The sequence below is a fragment of the Anas acuta genome, chromosome 2 (assembly GCF_963932015.1).
Source record: "Anas acuta chromosome 2, bAnaAcu1.1, whole genome shotgun sequence".
NCBI classification, from domain to species: Eukaryota; Metazoa; Chordata; class Aves; order Anseriformes; family Anatidae; genus Anas; species Anas acuta.
The window spans coordinates 83,510,059-83,527,071 of record NC_088980.1 but is presented as its reverse complement, the minus strand read 5'-3'; the positions used below and the strand labels follow the sequence as shown (position 1 = coordinate 83,527,071).

The following is a 17,013-nucleotide window of genomic DNA, read 5'->3' as shown; positions in this document are numbered from 1 at the left end:
AGGTTCCACTCTGCTCAGCCCTTTTCTTCCTTAAAGCTTGCATTTGTCTGCATAGGAAGAGCCTAAAGCCCTAGCAGGACATTGTAATGACTATCTGCTTGGCTATTCATACACAAGCAAATTGTGTGTCCTGATCTTTTAATGAGATGGTAAATCACTGGCCATTACATTTGATAGCAACTGATTGACATTCATTGTTCTTACAATCACCATCAACTTGCCGCAGCATATGGCCTGATTAATCTCACCAGATCAATCTCATTCATCTTTGGTTTTAGTGCATGTTTTAGCCATGGAGAGAATTATTTAAGAAAGAGAGATTGCTATCCACAATCTCTTATCTACATTGTTGTTCAAGCTATAAAGAGAGTAATTTTCTTTCTTGCCTTCTTCCGATCACAGAACAAAGACTTAAGTATTTCACCTTTTCTATAGGCTCAGAGGATTTAGAAACAGTCCACAGTTGGTTTGTATATCAGGGTTCAACCTCGTCTAACTGCAGCATTAGCCCACATAGCATTTGTAGCCCCTTAAAAAGAAAACTGAGAGCTACGAAAACTGACATAAAGCAAGTAATAATTAAATGCTGATAACTCAAAGGAAACTCTAAAATAAGGAATTAAGAAGGGCAGACTTCAAGCATTTGCAAAATGGATGGCCAGCGAAGACCATGGTGCTAAGGGAAGAGAGGACCAAGTTTTTCACTCTAGTCACACAGTTAAGTGCATTTCAGAATCTGTTCCCATGATGGTAACACGCTTTCACAATGAGAATATGACAACTATGGGCCTGCACTACATCATCTCAGCATCAGAGATACATTATTCAGTTGCAGCACTGTTGCAGGTCCTCCAACATCTGTAGCAGATGGAAGATGGAGTAGAATCTGAAAAATGCCATTGACACTGCACTAGGAATACGTGATGTGAGTGCGACGAAGGGGATGCAGAAGTTAGAAGCTAATGAGAAGGCTGAAGGCTTCTCACTCCTGTCCTGGTGAATTTGTTCATCGCAGAGACACGCAGCAGTGGCCCAGAACGTCCCAATCACAGCTGTTAGAAGCCATACCTCACCCTCGCCTTCACACGCCTCAAGCCATTAACTAATGCAGCAGACGTGCACATTTCACTCTATCGCTTTCAACAATTGCATTATCTTTCCTTATTACTCCAAACGACACTCTAGACACAGAGAGACACGTATGCATATTCATGTATGTAAATACTACACCATCTCCCACATCCACAGCACTATTACAAGAAGCCTCCTTAACCCAATTCTGCACTACACATGTGGCGCAGTTTCCGTACTGCAGTAGTGACTTACTGTTGCATGAGTTTCTCCAATGCCAACACAGACAAAAATCAGCCTTTTTGTTACTCCTGTGGATATTCACAGCTCCCCCTGCAGCAGAAGAGATGGTGACAAAATTCTTGCCCATTTCAAAATGCCACACCTGGGAAGGCTCCAAGCACAACCAAGGGTGCTTTGGAAGGTTATGTCTTGCACTGTCAGATCCCAGGCTGAAGATTGTGCAAGTCGCCTGGCCAGGAACATGCTTTAGTTCAAACCTTTCCAACATTGTTGACACAATCCTCCTTACCATCCAGTGGCAAGTGCAATTTCAAGAGGAATGAATCTTGTCATAGGAATAAGAGACCAGCAAATCTTAGAACAAAAACATCCTCTTAATTCAGACGCAGGAAGCAAAGGAATCATGCTTTCTGTATTCTTGTATTTAGAGCTCATAAAGAAGCAACAGAAGACAGAGTTTAAAAAATGTTTTCAATTTAACAGCTTATTTCTAATAGTAAAAACCAAGCAACAAAAAAAAAACTAGTCACTAATGAACTTAGCCCAGCTAGGTTTTTAATACGACAGAAGGCACAGAACAAAGCTCTCAAAGAGATTCAGTTTCTCAAAGTTCACTTAAAAAAATATGCTATTTGTTTAATATGCTATTTAAACAAATATATTTAATTTATTTGCTATTTAATTGCTATATGCTATTTGTTTAAGTGAACTTTGAGAAACTGAATTTCTCCACAGAGAAAACAACCTCCACTGACCTGCCAGGAAGCAACCACTTAATTCCTCTGCTACCACTGCTACCCCCATGCTGCTGATCCGTGGTGCTAGGACAGCCAGAATCTTCCTTTTTCAGCTAGAAGCATCCAGCCACCTGAACAGTCAGAACAGATGGTTTCTTCCGTTCTTATTTATCTTAAGGGTTTAATCCAGAAGGTCAACATTTGATATTACTAAAATCAACTGCAGAACTTCCACTAATGTCAATGGGACTGGAACTTCATACTGAGGAAACACACACAAAATGACCCTGAAGAAATCAATAGCAATGGGATTTAAAGCATTACAGTCTGAGGATTTCAAGAGGAGTTCTTGGATGTTAAACTTTCACTCACTGTGAAACAAATGTCCAGATTTTTAAGTGATAATAAATTCTGTGGCAATTCAAATGGATAACGGATCAATGTGCTGTTAAATCTGAATATAGTTCTGTAATAGTACCCATTCATTTAAATGGGATGTAGGAGTCTTCAAGCAACTAAAAACCCCTGCATGTCAATACCTCTAGCGATTTTTCTGTTAATTTAACAAAAACAACTGCTAATTTTCTAGTTCGGTCTGTTAGATCTGTCACATCCCAGTACGTTTGTTTGAATGGCATGTATTAATACCAGCTACAGAGCTTCTGTTCCTTAATCAAGTGTTATAGCACCTGCAAGAGGGCAGCTAACCGCTTGGCTACATTGGTTTCTACCATTCATTATCAAACACTTAGTATAACATGTTTAGATTACACCTTTCTCTGTGACACGTACATAGCTCTGCTTCTTCGCTTTGCTTTTAGAGGACAAACAGATCGGTCTGAGGAATTAAAACAAGCATCCAGAGTCTCAGCTGAATTTAAATTCATTAAACAGCAGTAATACTGTTGGTACTTCATACCAGTCGTTTGCAATAGTATTTTACACTGGTCGTTTCCATGCAGATGACAACAGAAATAAAAAGACTGTAAAAATGACTCATTTTACCGTATCCACTACCTGGTGGCGCATTTCTTGCTAGAGCGCTGTCTGAAGTTATGTTTCTGTAATTGTAGCTATGGGGTGTCCTCAGCAAGAACACGGCTTCTCCAAAACATCTGCATAGTGGTAGTACCTCTGGCTACTGTCTGGATATTATTAAAAGAGACAATATAATAACGGGAGTTGACTTAATATGTTATCAACTTCCTTACCTTTGAAATCAGGGACAACAGACATAAGTAAAGCACATTTATTTTAAAAATAAATTGCACCTAAGCATCAATCCAAGTTAAATTAGCAAAAAAAAAAAAAAAAAATCAGAAGAACCCTTGATTCTCCTGTACACTTCAAAGAGCCATTTCTATCATCCTGTGTGTACCTGGACATACAAACATTTTAATTAATAATTTCCTATTGAAATAGGACATAGCTTTTCTAGAAATCCATCAACATCTAAAGGTGGAGAACTCTACCAATTCAGTAGGTCATTTTTACTCTGTAGATGTCAACAGAGCAATGGAGTCCCAGTAAATCACTGAAAATTAATGGATAACATATGATACCGGAATGAGATTTTCAAACAATTAAAAAAATGGAAATAGCAATTACTGCAGTAAGTGCACCTTCCATCACACACACACAGCCAGGTGTGCACATTTGTAACACTATAGTGCAGGACAGTTCATCAAGCAGTGTGACTGATGGCTTATTCTTTTCAATGTTCACATTTTGAAGAAATATTTTGTAAATATGAGACATTTCAATTGCAAAAAAAATATATCCTTTTGTTTGTTTTTCAGTTCATGCTTCTATAACATTTCCTTACGTCCCTTCCCACTACTAAGACTCACCAGGCTGCTGGGACTTACTGCATAATGCTGATTTTAAGAATTCAGTACAAAACAGCTCCGTTTAGATTAAACTACAAAAGCAAGTGGTTAGAGGAAGCTCAACATCTGCAGGAGCAGGAACCAAGAGGAAATTTTTAATGGTACTTTTTGGTAGAGGGTACAAGGAAGGCAATGATCCCATCCTCTATTCCCTCAACCTCTAGCTGCCTCTGTCTCTTAGCTCCCAAAGACTAGCTCTCAAATCAATAGCTTTCTGTTTGTTTTTAATGGTAACACATTAACTGTGCACAATGGCAAGTTAATCATCAAATTGTTTATTTTCAGAGGAGTGAGGACTACGGGTAACACTGCTCCAAACCTGCTGCTTTCCTAAAACACACCTCTAACTTACAGCACAATCACTTCACATGTAAATAAAAAGATTGGGAATTTGTAGCAACCAAATTTTGCTGCAGTCTGGAGCATAAGATGATGCACTGCCTGATTCAGGTAAACTCTCCTGAATTCATGTGATCTCAGAAATAGCTCAAAACCTCTGCAATATGTGGTCTGTGGCCACACATTCTCGGTCTTGTAGTGATTCCCTTCCATATGGCAGGTGCAAATCAAGTGGTGAGGCAGGACTCTCCCCCCAGAAACATGCTGGGGTCCAGTGAAAATTAAGTCTCTGATGGAGGATTAAAAAAACAGTCAGGGGAAGTACTGCAGGTTTTTGGTCAAAACATGACAGTTATGTTTATGAACCCAAAGAACAAAAAGCCATAACAACTCTGGACACTTTTACTGCTTGTTTTTGTATTCATTCATAATCCTCCTTTCACATTCTTTCCTGAGATTGTTTTATAAACTGATACATATAAACCTTCAACCAGCAAAAAAAAGTTTGCAGATTTTTCATACCAAATACCTACCCATTCATTTTGAGTTTTATCCCCACTAAGAAAGCAAAAAGACTAGCTGTAAAGAGAACACCTTTAATTTATCAAAAGGCCAAACCATTTTCTAATTTTCATCCTCTATCTTTATGGCAAAATTTTGTATTAACCAGTGTGGCATTCCTATTATGAACCTGCACGTTCAGAAGAGAAGACAGACCTCTTGTGTATACTCGCTCTGAATTCTTGCTGCTATGACATTAAAATTGACAGAAGGGTATTGGGCTCCTGTCATATTTATTTAAAATCTTTATAGAGAAGAAGTCCGTCGAGACATACCCTAGGCACCCAGATGACAGCAATGCTATTGCTGCAACATAATGGCCAGCTGCAAAGTGAAGTTTAATTTCTTTTTTGTCTATCAGAGGGATCTTGTCTAGATACTTCCAGTCGCAATGAAGGAAATTTCCACAAATTTTACAGCAGCAATTCTCGCACGTTGCTGTACATATCAAGGGAAGTAGAAAGTAAAAGAGTGTAAAGGAGCTTCAAGCAATAAAAGAATTCTTTTTTATGAAGCTCTGCTACATTTACGAAGCAGCAACATTTCCCAGTGCAACACATATATACTAGCACAAACCACTGTTCAGAGAAATCACAAAGGAAGCACGCTACTCGTGCTATGGGTAGAAGTAAGAAGAGAGGGCCCATTCTTCCCAAGGAACAGATAGCTCAATTTTTGCTTGTTATTTTTTAAATAAGAGGCATGTAAGTACAGAACAGTAAACTGTAGGGGCAAAAAGAGGGAAAGGATGGGGAAAAGGATTTGCTAAAACATGGTGGAAGGTTAAGTTCCTGTGACAGGCCTAAATAACAGGGCAGTAAGAGACATCAAGAGAAGCACTTCTTGTTACGAGAACTAGGGCTGAAACCTGCAGGCTCAGATGTGCTTCCATTAAAAAATAACCAGGGAGGCAGTTAACAGGCAGGTATTGCAGAGCTTCAGTTCATTGCAACAGGATCACTGAAGTACAGCAAGAGGACTGGTGAGTTCTCCAACAGGGCACTGAAAATCCTGAATATCAGAAGCGAGAACTAACATCCTCGTGAGATACAATTAAACCGCCTTGAAACTACAATTATAGCAAGGCAACAATTAATCTGCCCTACCTCCAGATTGGTAGTGGAGATCTCTTACAAGGATAATGGAGGACTGAAGCAAAAAGAAGATTCGTTCAAATAACAAAAGCTGTAAATAAGGATGCAGGAAGGGAAGCCAACCACTACCTCACAGCCAGGCATACGTAGCCCAGTAAATATCCAGCACAGTATACCTCTTTATACAAGGAAATAAACACATGCTCAATGCTATCTGCCAAAAGTCTGAAAGTTCAACCTACCTTTAGCCTCAGTCATTTGGAAAATTCAGCCCTATGCTGCAAGTTAAACAACCATGTTTCTTTACTTACTGCAAAAGCACTATGGCCTGAAAAAATACACAGCTTTGATACATTCTGATCCTTCATTTTATATTCACAACACACTTTTAAACACAAATCTAAAAAAACTCTCTGGCTGTTCTATATATCCAAAGTTTGTTGCTTGAACTCCTGCAAATTTCAGCATCAAACTTCTCATGGCTTCAGGCACCTGATAGGAGCAACAAACTACAGGGAACACTGATAAACTGAAAAGACACCTTAGCTTCTGATCTTTCTGCTAAAATGGTATTAAATTTGTTAACTTTTGTTAACCTTTCTAAATGCAAATCCTGCCTAATCAAAGCCACTTCGAATTATTAGCCATAAATGTACCTTGTTTTGTAGATAATACAAATAGTAGAGAAAGATTATGAAAATACATTGCAAAAATGCCATTGATTTGTCCATGAAAACCCTTGTTGTAGATGTTGCAGGGTATCACTAATGGGTATATTGCCATGGGCTTACTGCCTGGTCCAAACAAAGAACTCAGCTACAACCTTATTAAGCGTACAAAGGGAGAAACATTAGAATTTTTGTGCACTTTCTTCCCCCTTTTCCATGTGTTTCCCCCTCAAACACGTATTTTATTCATGTCACATGAAGAAGTGATCCAAGTGTTTTGTAGTCCATGCAGGGACGACGAGCACTCTCATTCTGCCAAAAGAGAGCACCAAAAGATGCATTTGCAAATAGGAAGCCAGCAAGTGTCAACAGCAGGCAATCACCCAGCCTTGGAATCTGTTCTGTTCTGGCACAGCGCGATCACGATGTGTGACATGAAGGATATTCCCAGCCTGTGCTAAAGGGGGAGCGAGCTGTGATCATTATCAGAAGTAAAAGAAGTCATGCTGATTTGCATCTGCATTTGCTTTGCAAAGCTTCACGTAATAGTAGGGTGCCAAGGCAGAATGGAAACTCTACATTAAATTCTACATGAAAACATTAGTCGGACCCATTCATTATTAAGAAAGCACACCTCTGTGTAATTCCTGTCCTTCTCTAGACAGAATCACAGAATCATAATCTATGTTGGAAAAGACCTTCAAGATCATCAACCTGACCTATCAAGTGTCATCACTAAACCTTGTCCCTTTATGCCACATCCACACATCTCTTAAATACCTCCAGCTACAATGCTTCACCATCCTCTCCATGAAGAAACGCTTCCTAACATACAACCTGAACCTCCCTTGACACATCTTGAGGCCATTTCCTCTAGTCCTAACACTTGTCACCTGAGAAGAGAAACTGACACTCACATCAATACAACTTCCTTTCAGGTAGTTGTAGAGGGCAATGACGTCTCCCCTGAGCCTCCTCTTCTCCAGAAGAAACAACCCCACTTCCCTCAGCTGCTCCTCATAAGCCATGTTTTCTATTCCCTTCACCAGCTTTATTGCTCTTTTCCACACTCAAGCAACTCAGTAGCCTTCATGGGGACCCAAAACTGAACACAGTATTTGAGGTGCAGTCTCACCACTGCCACAGACAAGGGCACAATCACTTCCCTAGTCTTGGCCACACTATTTCTGACACAGATCAGGATGCCATTTGCCTTCTGGGCCACCTGGGCACACTGCTAGCTCACATTCAGCCAGCTGTCAAACAGCACCCCTGCTCCTTTTCAGCTGGGCAAGTTTCCCAGTTGCTATACTACTGCATCGGGTTGTTATGCCCCAAGAGCAGGATCCTGCATTTAACCTTGCTGAATATCACGCAATTGGACTCAGCCCACTGATCTAGCCTATCCAGCTGCCTCTGCAAAGCCGCACCTCACACACTGGCAAGCAGTCTCGCATAACCTTCCCATCAGCTAATCAAGTGCTCAAAAATTCTCATATTGATTTCGCTTAATGGTCTCACTGACATTCTTGGCATAGGAGGCAACTTCATCACCTGTTATTATTATTTCTTTTAGGTACGGTAATCTTGAGGAAAAAATCGATTAAAAATCTAAACCAGGCTGACTTGAAATTTGGGTATTTACATGAATATAACCTGCCCTAGTTTTCACACGGATTAGGCATTCATAACTTCATCTGATGTAAATAGGAATACTGTATCTCTGAAAATTGTGAAGAGTCTCAAGCAGGGTACTTGCACTCAAGAAACCGCTTCTGAATTTTCAGTAGAACGTAGCCTGAATGACCACTGTTAAAGAAGCACAGCAAAAGGCAAACATCTGACATAATCCTTAGATAAAATGCCAACAGAAGTTGAGAGCGAATGCACTGATTAAAGCGGACAAAGCAAGAGAGCTTGTTGTCCACAGCTTGGTCTTGCTTCCTCTAGTCTATGTCAGCTGGTTTTCTGTATCTAACCAATATTCTCCTGTGAACAATTTGGCTGCGATAAGGAAATGCAACATTGTGCAAAACACAGACTTGACAGCCAAGAGAGCTCAGTCCTTCAAAGTACAGAAGAGACAAAGAAATCAGAGGCAAACCTCAAACACCATTGCTATCATGACCTTGTTCCTGACCTGCACTTCGTGATCTTCCCTGGTGGTTTTCCTGACTGTTAGCTCAGGCTCTGCTGGCCATGCCAACAGGCACCAGGCTACAGATAACAGGCTCATCACTACACTGCTGCACTTGCTCAGTGCTCAGGGCAGAATATCTCTGGAGATTCAAATGCCCATGGCAATTTGCAGCACGTTCCACTTGGAAGACCACTGGGTTTTTCTTCCTTTGTATGTCACTGTTATATTTGATTATATTTTATACAGTGTGTCACTGCATACGAGCGTTTTTTGCAGACACAGTTATCTCACACTGGCACTCTGTTGGTCAGAAATCAAATCAGACAGTTTGGACCAGTGGGCTTGTAGAGACAACCAAGAACTAGCTTTCAGTTGTCCCGCCAGAATCAGTAACCACAATTACTCCACCCACAATTAGTAACATCTGGGAATACCTACACAAAGCTTCACCCTGAAAAAGCTAAGTGACTCTGCTAGACCATCCAGACTCCATCATTTGCTGCTTAGTTGGCTCCTCCTAGACAGTGGCACAAAGGAAAGTGCTTCCTCCCAGACAACTCTCACTAAAGGTCACTGCACTTTGGATTGATTTAAAATTGCTGTCTTGGATTATATTACTCCTTTAAAATGATACACGTCTCTTAAGGCTGCTCACAGTACCGGAAAAAACTAATTCCTAACCTATTCACCGTACTTACTGTTTACACAATTCATAAAGTAAAACTGTCTTCAGTGATTCCCCTGACTTTTAAGAACTACAAGAACCACTAAATCTGGAAGACAAACACCACAAATAATAAAAAATCACAGAGCTGTAATTACAGCGCAGTCCATTACAGAATTACAGAAGGGCTGATAATTGCAGGGGACCTCTGGAGGTCATCTGTTTCAAACCACATCCAGGTGGCTACTGAAGATCTCCAAAGAGGGAGACTCCACAAACTCTGTGGGCAACCTGTGCCAGTGCTCCATCACCACACAGTAAAGAAGGGCTTCCTGGTGTTTAGACAGAAAGAACCTCTCTTGCCTTCCAGTTCGTGCTCACTGCCTCTCATCCTGGCACTGGGCACCAATGCAAAGAGCCTGGCTCCATCTTCTTACACACACCTTTAGGTATTTTAGCCTTCTCTTCTTGAGGCTGAACAGTCCTGGCTCTCTCAGCCTTTCCTCATCGGAGCGGTGCTCCAGATCCCTAATCAACTCTGATGCCTTTCACTACTCACTCCAGTATGCCCATGTCTCTCGCACTGGGGGGACATAGAACTGGTCACAGTGCTCCAGGTGTTGCCTCCCCATGCTGAGCAGAATGGAAGGACCATCTCCCTTGACCAGCTAGCAACACACCTGCCAACACAGCACAGGCCACAGTTAGCCTTCTTTGCTAGAAATGACTGACTCGGTGCCCACCAAGATCCCCATGTCTTTTTTTGCAAAGCCGATTTCCAGCTGTGTGGCCCCAACACATTAGTTGTTTCTCCCCAGGTGCAGGGATTTGCACTTCCCCTTGGTGAACCGCATGAGGTTCCTGTGAAAGGCCCTTTCTATAGCCTGTCAAGGTCCCTCTGGATGGCAGCACAAATATCTCACACGTCAGCCACCCCTCCCATTTGCGGTCTCTGCAAACTTGCTGAGGGTGTGCTCGGACCAGCATCCAGACCACTACTGAAAATATTGAACAGTACTCTGTTTAACTGTACCTGGGGTGCAACGCTTGCTACTGGACTTCACACCACTAATTATTGTCCTCTGAGTTTGACCATTCACAGTCAGGTCTTACCCATCTCACCGTCTGCTCATCCAGCCCATAAATCAACTGAAGGCAGATATTCACTGCTCTTCCCTTGTCTACCAAGCCAATGAATTCACTGTAGAAGGCTATCGGCTTGGTAAAGCATGACTTTCTCTTGGTGAATCCCTGCTGACTACTCCTGATTACTTTCTTGTCCTAATGCTTAGAAGTGATTTCCAGGAGCAGTTGTTCCATCACCTTGTGGAGATGAGGCTGACTGGCTTGCAGTCTGCTGGCTCTTCCTTCCTGCCCTGTTTGAAGGTGCTTTTAAACTTAGGAATTTTCTTCTTTCCTTTGTTGAGTCAAGTACAACTCTCACTGTATTGCAAGTTTCTCTTGTGTACTTCATGAAAACAAAAATTCAACTGCAAGGGTGGGATTGATATGCCAGTTACAAACAAAATTTTTTTGAAGATTAATGGACTTTACTGGTACATACAAATAAGATCTTCTCTTCAAACCATTTTATTTTCATGTAGTTTGATGAATTTGGCTCACAGCTTTTCACTTAAGTGAAACTTTTAAGTGCCAAAGATAGCTCCATGTAGAACAATTAGAATTTTTGAAGTTGAGACATATACAAGATTACATAGTATTATTCTGCAATAAATACCCAACGTAATTACTGAACTATAAACAAATTATGATATACACATTTACTTTTTCCAGTGGTTTACAATCAACTATGTACATACATTCCTCTACAAAAGGCAGAATAGGAAGTTTCAGCAGTAGAACATATGCATCCCCCAAAAAGTTTGGGATTTACACAAGGTTTTAAAATTATTATCTACATAAAACAGTTTGTACATAGCACTATCTACACAACAGCATTCAATTTTCTCTTTCCTGGCATTCATGAACTTAGCTTCTGCTAAAAGAATTCAAGCATTCTAATATCCTAGCCTGCTTTGCTTAGAGGAGCTATAAGCACATAGGGGCACACTGAAGTATAGGAGTGTGTAATTAGGATACCGTTACACAGATACTTAATGGATTGACTGCCTTAAAAGACATGTTTTTGTTATGTTTCGTAGATTGACCAGCAGTAGTCTGATGAACAGCTAGGGTTCAACCCAGGACTGACCACTGCCAGTATCTACTTGTTGAAGGATATTCTGTCAGGGTGAGGAAAGAACATCGCAAGAACTGAAAGTTAAACCAAGAAGGAACACAAAGAAAACTTTCAAAATCATCAGCAATCTTGAGATGAGTCTCCAGACTCTAAGAAGGTCAAATAACAGAGTGTACAATAAAATCTATGAAGGTACTTCTTCTTAAGGTCTACAATTATTAGCCACTTCAATCAAGAATCATTTCTGATCGTGCTAACAGCTGGATGGGATGCTCACCTGCGCTACCAAGAACTGGAAGCCAAAGGCATTCTGCAATCCTAAGTGCCAGTAATCAAACCTGTAAATCACATACCCTCTGCCCAGCAATGTTTTAAACTGCTTCCTACTAGGATGCAGAGGAAACATTGGGAAGCATACTGTACAGACAGGGTAGCCCTGAGAGGTCATTTCATTACTTTTTTCTCACAACTGACGAGGCTGCGTGTCAGTGCAAGAAGGTAAGTTGCCAATCCTAACAAATCAAAGTACGTTCTAGGGCCCAGCCTCAATTCACTTGATCCAACTTTCCTGTGTAACATCAGGATTCCCTGGCCACCTATTCCTGTTCTGTACTCTGGCAGCATAACTTCATGCATTACTCCTCACTTTCTCTAGTTTTAGGAACTTCATCCAAGATGTCTGTCCCAGTGAAAATGAATCCTTATCCATCGCAGGAACTGTTCTGAGGCACTAAAGTACTTGCAACAGAGGAATGATAATCCCACATGCTCTGCATTATGTATTCTACAAATTGAGAAATGACACACAGGACAAGGTATCTGAGAGAAAAAAAAAAAAAAAAAGGTAGTTTAAGAACACCATACAGATTGGCTAAGGATTGTTTTCCAGAAATAGATAATTCTTGGAATTTATCAAGTAAGGGAAGGTTAAAAAAAAAGGTGCACACCAGAAGTCACATGAGGTGACTTCAGAAGGGTTGGATTCACATAACGTGATTCACTGGAACACCTCTAGCTATACAGAAGTCAGAGCATATTACTACTCAACTTTAAAAAAAATTCAACCTGATGCTTCTTGAAATATTCATGTATGACTGACAGCAGAACTCAGACAGATCCCACCGGGACTTGACTTCCCACACAGCAAAGAGGCTACTTACCCTCTGCAGGTAGAATTCTTCTCACGGGAGAAAAAAAAAGGGGTGTAGCCCAGCTGTTTGAATAACTAGCTTCAGTGGGAAGATAAGTTGTTCTGCCACATGAAAACTGGAACTTTACGAATCAGTAGTATTATCACAGCTTAGAGGAAAGCCTCAACTGATGCGTCCTTGTCAGGAATGTTTCCTCCAGCATTTGTGAGAGGGGGGCAAAAAAAATATAAGGGGTCCTTGAGGTGACAGCAGATAGCATTCATCACACGATGACATAAGAACACGGGCAAGGCAAGATGTGTAGGTACTTTCAGGTGTGAAACAGAAGTCTTCATATTTGAAATGTAAAAAAAAAGCACACAAGCCCAAAAGCTTATCTAAATTTCCAATGGTCTAATGAGGTATTTTATCTGTGTTTGTAAGTTATGCTTTGAAAATATTTGTGCTTGCAATTACTTACTAGGCCTGTGCTCAGGTAGAGTGAATACAGCTCACCCTGTACAAGATTCCTCAAAGCTTCATAGGTCAAATGGGACTTCCTGCAATTTCAGCAGACTGCAATATCTACCAAGAACAACACATAAAACACCATCTAAGCTTTATTATCATTGCTTCTGTGTTGTCCCTATTATATACCCTTACACAGACAAATCTCAAGAGGTTTAAGTGCAGAAAATATGAGCTTCACAGGAAAAGCAGGAACAGATGAATATAAAAAAAAAAGACAGATTGGGATTTGCAGAAGAGAGGAAGAGACACCTGAAGCTAAACCAGAGAGAAACCTAACACAGAGTGCTAAGTGATAAAATAGAGGCTGTAGGTGACAAGGCCAAAGAAGAGATCAGAAAGTTTTACATCTAATACTGTGTTTTTCTTGTCCTGGTGAAGAGCAAACTGAACATGCCAGCAGTGTTCCCTGCCAGCAGAGAGGAATATGGGGAGATTGCATTGGAGATTATCTCCTTCTGCTGAGTACTCACTGGACCACATCTGGAATACTGCATACAGTTTTGGGCTTCAAATATGTAACACATCAGTATAGTAGAGTGAGCTCAGTAGAGCCACCTAGATTACCAGGGCATTGGACCACTCAGCCTGTGATGAAAGGCACAACAAACTGGGTTTGTTCAGCTGCTTTGGGGGAAACCTAACAATAACCTGCCAATACCTACAAGGAGGCTATCAAGAAAATGCAGCCATGCTCTGAACAGCAGTGTGTGGTAGCAGGATAACAGGCAATGGGCATAAATTGAAATGAGAGGTCCACATGGGCTGTAAGGAGGAACTTACCCTGAGGACAGTCGAGCAGTGAAACAGGTTGCTCAGGGGGATTCTGTGGGCTCCATCTTTTCAAGACCACACTGGATATAGCCCTGAGTATCCTGATCTGATTTCATAGCTGACCCTGATTTCAGTCCAGACTAGAGGTCCTCTTGAACCTGAATTATCCTATAGTCCAGAGCCTGGAGCATGGTAGTAACACACTGTAGTTCACAAGAAATTTAGAAGCATAGTACCCTAAACCAACCTACATCAGGCAATTTGGTTCCAGTGATCAACAACAAACCTTTAACAAAGCTGATAATAGCTAATGAAAGCATACTGTAATCAGTTCCCTGCTATTTATCTCATCAACAGCTATTTGCCTTCATCTGTTCCCCTCCAGCTTGGCAATCCGCAGTTGAGAGATTTTTTGAAGTCTCGCCATTGCCTTTGCTGTCAGCACACACCTGTAATCAGCTCCAAAACACAACTTATGCTTCCATTTAACAATGGTCTGAAAAAAATAGACAGGTCTTTCACAGCTCCTGCTGCTTTTAAAAGAGAATTGCTAAACCAAAACTCAATGAAGGTTAAACAGATTTATTTGTATTAAGCTTAGTTTCACCTAGTAATATTATTCAGGCTACCTGAAATCCCTCTTGCAGCAGCAGGGTAAGTAAAAGGAGGATAGCTTTTGTTCTTCTGAAGATCACTTTTCAAGGGTTGAAGGATTACACACAGGTCAACAGATGTTAAGCCTGCATGGGGTCTGCATGCTTTTAAAAAACAAACAGGAGAAATCTGAGAACAGGTTTTATCACACATCACCATAATGACCATCACAACAATGAACATCTGCAGTTTCTTATATTCACTGTAAGTATTTCTCACTTCAGCCAGAAGAGTAAATGATAGCAGCAATGAGCTGTCATCCTCTGCACTGGCCAGCACTGCATGAGGTAAGGACACTGCTAGCACTTTGCATCTAATTCCTGGCCACAAAGTAGTAGCAAAATTAGAAGCAAATAAGCTTCTCTGCACTCCTTTCTGTTCTTCAAGTTTAATCTCTTCTGCCATTCCACTTTGAATATTGATTTCAGTCTCCTCCTTCCTTTCCCCCTACCTACCCAGCTCCATATAAATTTCAGCAGGCTTCTCACTCACTAGTGGGCCCTCTGCACTATCGAGTACAGTTCAGGTCTCATATTTGCACAGCTTCACCTTCCCATTATCTTTTCAGACAATTACAATCTCTTCTTCCAAGTGCCCTGAATTTTGCTTTCATCCTAGAAAGACACTCATCCCCCTCAGGACCTTTAATTCTTCTCCTTTTTAACTAGCTCTGATAAATCGCTGCTTGGAGACATTAGGCCCTGCACATTTCTACAGCCAGGATCCTCTGCTGATTTACATCTTGTTGCAGAAGCAAAGTGGAAATTCAGGAAGTGGCACATTTCTCTGCTGCCAATAACCAGTAACACTCCTAAACTGAAAATATAACAGATTGCAAAGAAGAAGAAAAAAAAATAATTCTTCAGGAAGAAACAAATGCCTACATATATTTATTTAAATGTCATTTTAACTTGACAAGTTGTGCTAAAATCTTTCTGGTACTGTTGTGCAGATGTGGCCACTATCACAAGGCAAGAGCTGATCAATGTACATTACTTCTTCAGGAAAACTAAATAACTGGTGGAACAAAGCAAAGATAAGAAACTGGTGGTAAAGGTAAAGGCAGCTGTCTTCAAAGACAGCACTTAATCCAGGTTGGTGCCTGAAGTCTTACTTTCCTGAGAAAACACTGTGCTTCTAACTTCAAAGTTGGTCTCGCAGAACTGTTTCTCAAGATTCTTTTCATTTTGGAGAGAACCAAGTGCATTCCGTGACTGCCTAAAAGGTAATGCCTAATAGCACTAGTATGAAGAGATCACAGTAAAACTGATTACTCATTCAGCTGGTTCCAAGCTTACCTATACCAGTTGCCAAGCAGTTCTTTTCAGTCTCTGGTTTGATCAGAGAAAATGACTTTGTTGTCCTTTTAATTCCAACTGTAAAATAAGCTTGCAATTAGTTCTTTAAAGTTCAAGTGATTCTAATGAAATCTCTTATGACCAAAAATGCAAATTAATGCTTTAGTTCTACATCTTGATAGTTTAGGGAATTCAGATTGTTCTCTGTCCCAGATACACCAAAGGAAAGGAAACACGAACAAGACCAAAAACATAGGGCTAAACATACTAATATGTCACCAGAACGAGCAGTATTTTTATGCTTGCGCTAGTTAGCAAAGATTACAAAACAAAACAGTTTTTAAAGCCTTTGATGAAAAGAGTACGAAAACTTACATTATTTCTACAGAAGTGCGATTTATAGGCACTCATTCTTGAAAACATGCATGTTTCAGCTCTTCCTTTCTCATTAAGTCAAACAACAGTTAGATAATACAGCTGAAAACAATTTTGGTACCCATGTATTGAGTTTCCCAGCACATCAAGCTGTCAGCCTAACAATTAGTTTCATTTCAAATTAAACCTGACAGGCAGTTCCTTGATGAAAGAACATGTGTTAAATTAACTAAAACATCTCTTCTCTTTCGAAATACCTCCTTCACCAAGCACACAGCTTTTGCAATAGCCTCTTCCTACTAGGTGACTTTGTTCTTCCTGTCATCCCACAAATTCTTACCGTGAACACAGCAAACCTCTAACTTACCCTCAGATGCTATACAAAATGAAGACTTCCCTCCCTCCATCCCTAAAGAAAGGGACATAAAATCTGGACTTAGGCTCCCCATAATTCACTAGTGTAGCAGCTAATAATTTATAAAAATAGAATGGCAGAGAGAACTTCTACATTAGTCTACTAAGGGAGGATGACACTATACTCTGAGGAGCTGATGCTTAACAAACACAGTGTCCTCTATACTTCATTGTTTATCCTCGGCCAGATTCATTGAGGGCAATTATCTATGCCCTCAATGCTTTTGCAACTGA

The 17,013-nt window shown here is 40.6% G+C and overlaps 1 protein-coding gene and 1 long non-coding RNA gene across 3 annotated transcripts in view; both read right to left on the bottom strand.

Moving 5' to 3' along the window:
• DAP (death associated protein) overlaps positions 1–17,013 on the bottom strand; it is a 46,540-nt gene that overhangs the window by 11,114 nt on the left and 18,413 nt on the right. The window lies entirely within an intron of this gene.
• On the bottom strand, positions 1,000–17,008 carry LOC137850703 (uncharacterized). Of its 2 annotated transcripts, none has more exons than XR_011092757.1 (4): positions 16,733–17,008; positions 15,991–16,068; positions 14,048–14,796; positions 1,000–13,321 (listed from the first exon to the last, which is right to left on the bottom strand). It is a non-coding gene; the product is annotated as an uncharacterized lncRNA (long non-coding RNA). The 2 variants fall into 2 exon arrangements; XR_011092758.1 differs by lacking the exon at positions 16,733–17,008 and adding an exon at positions 16,366–16,714.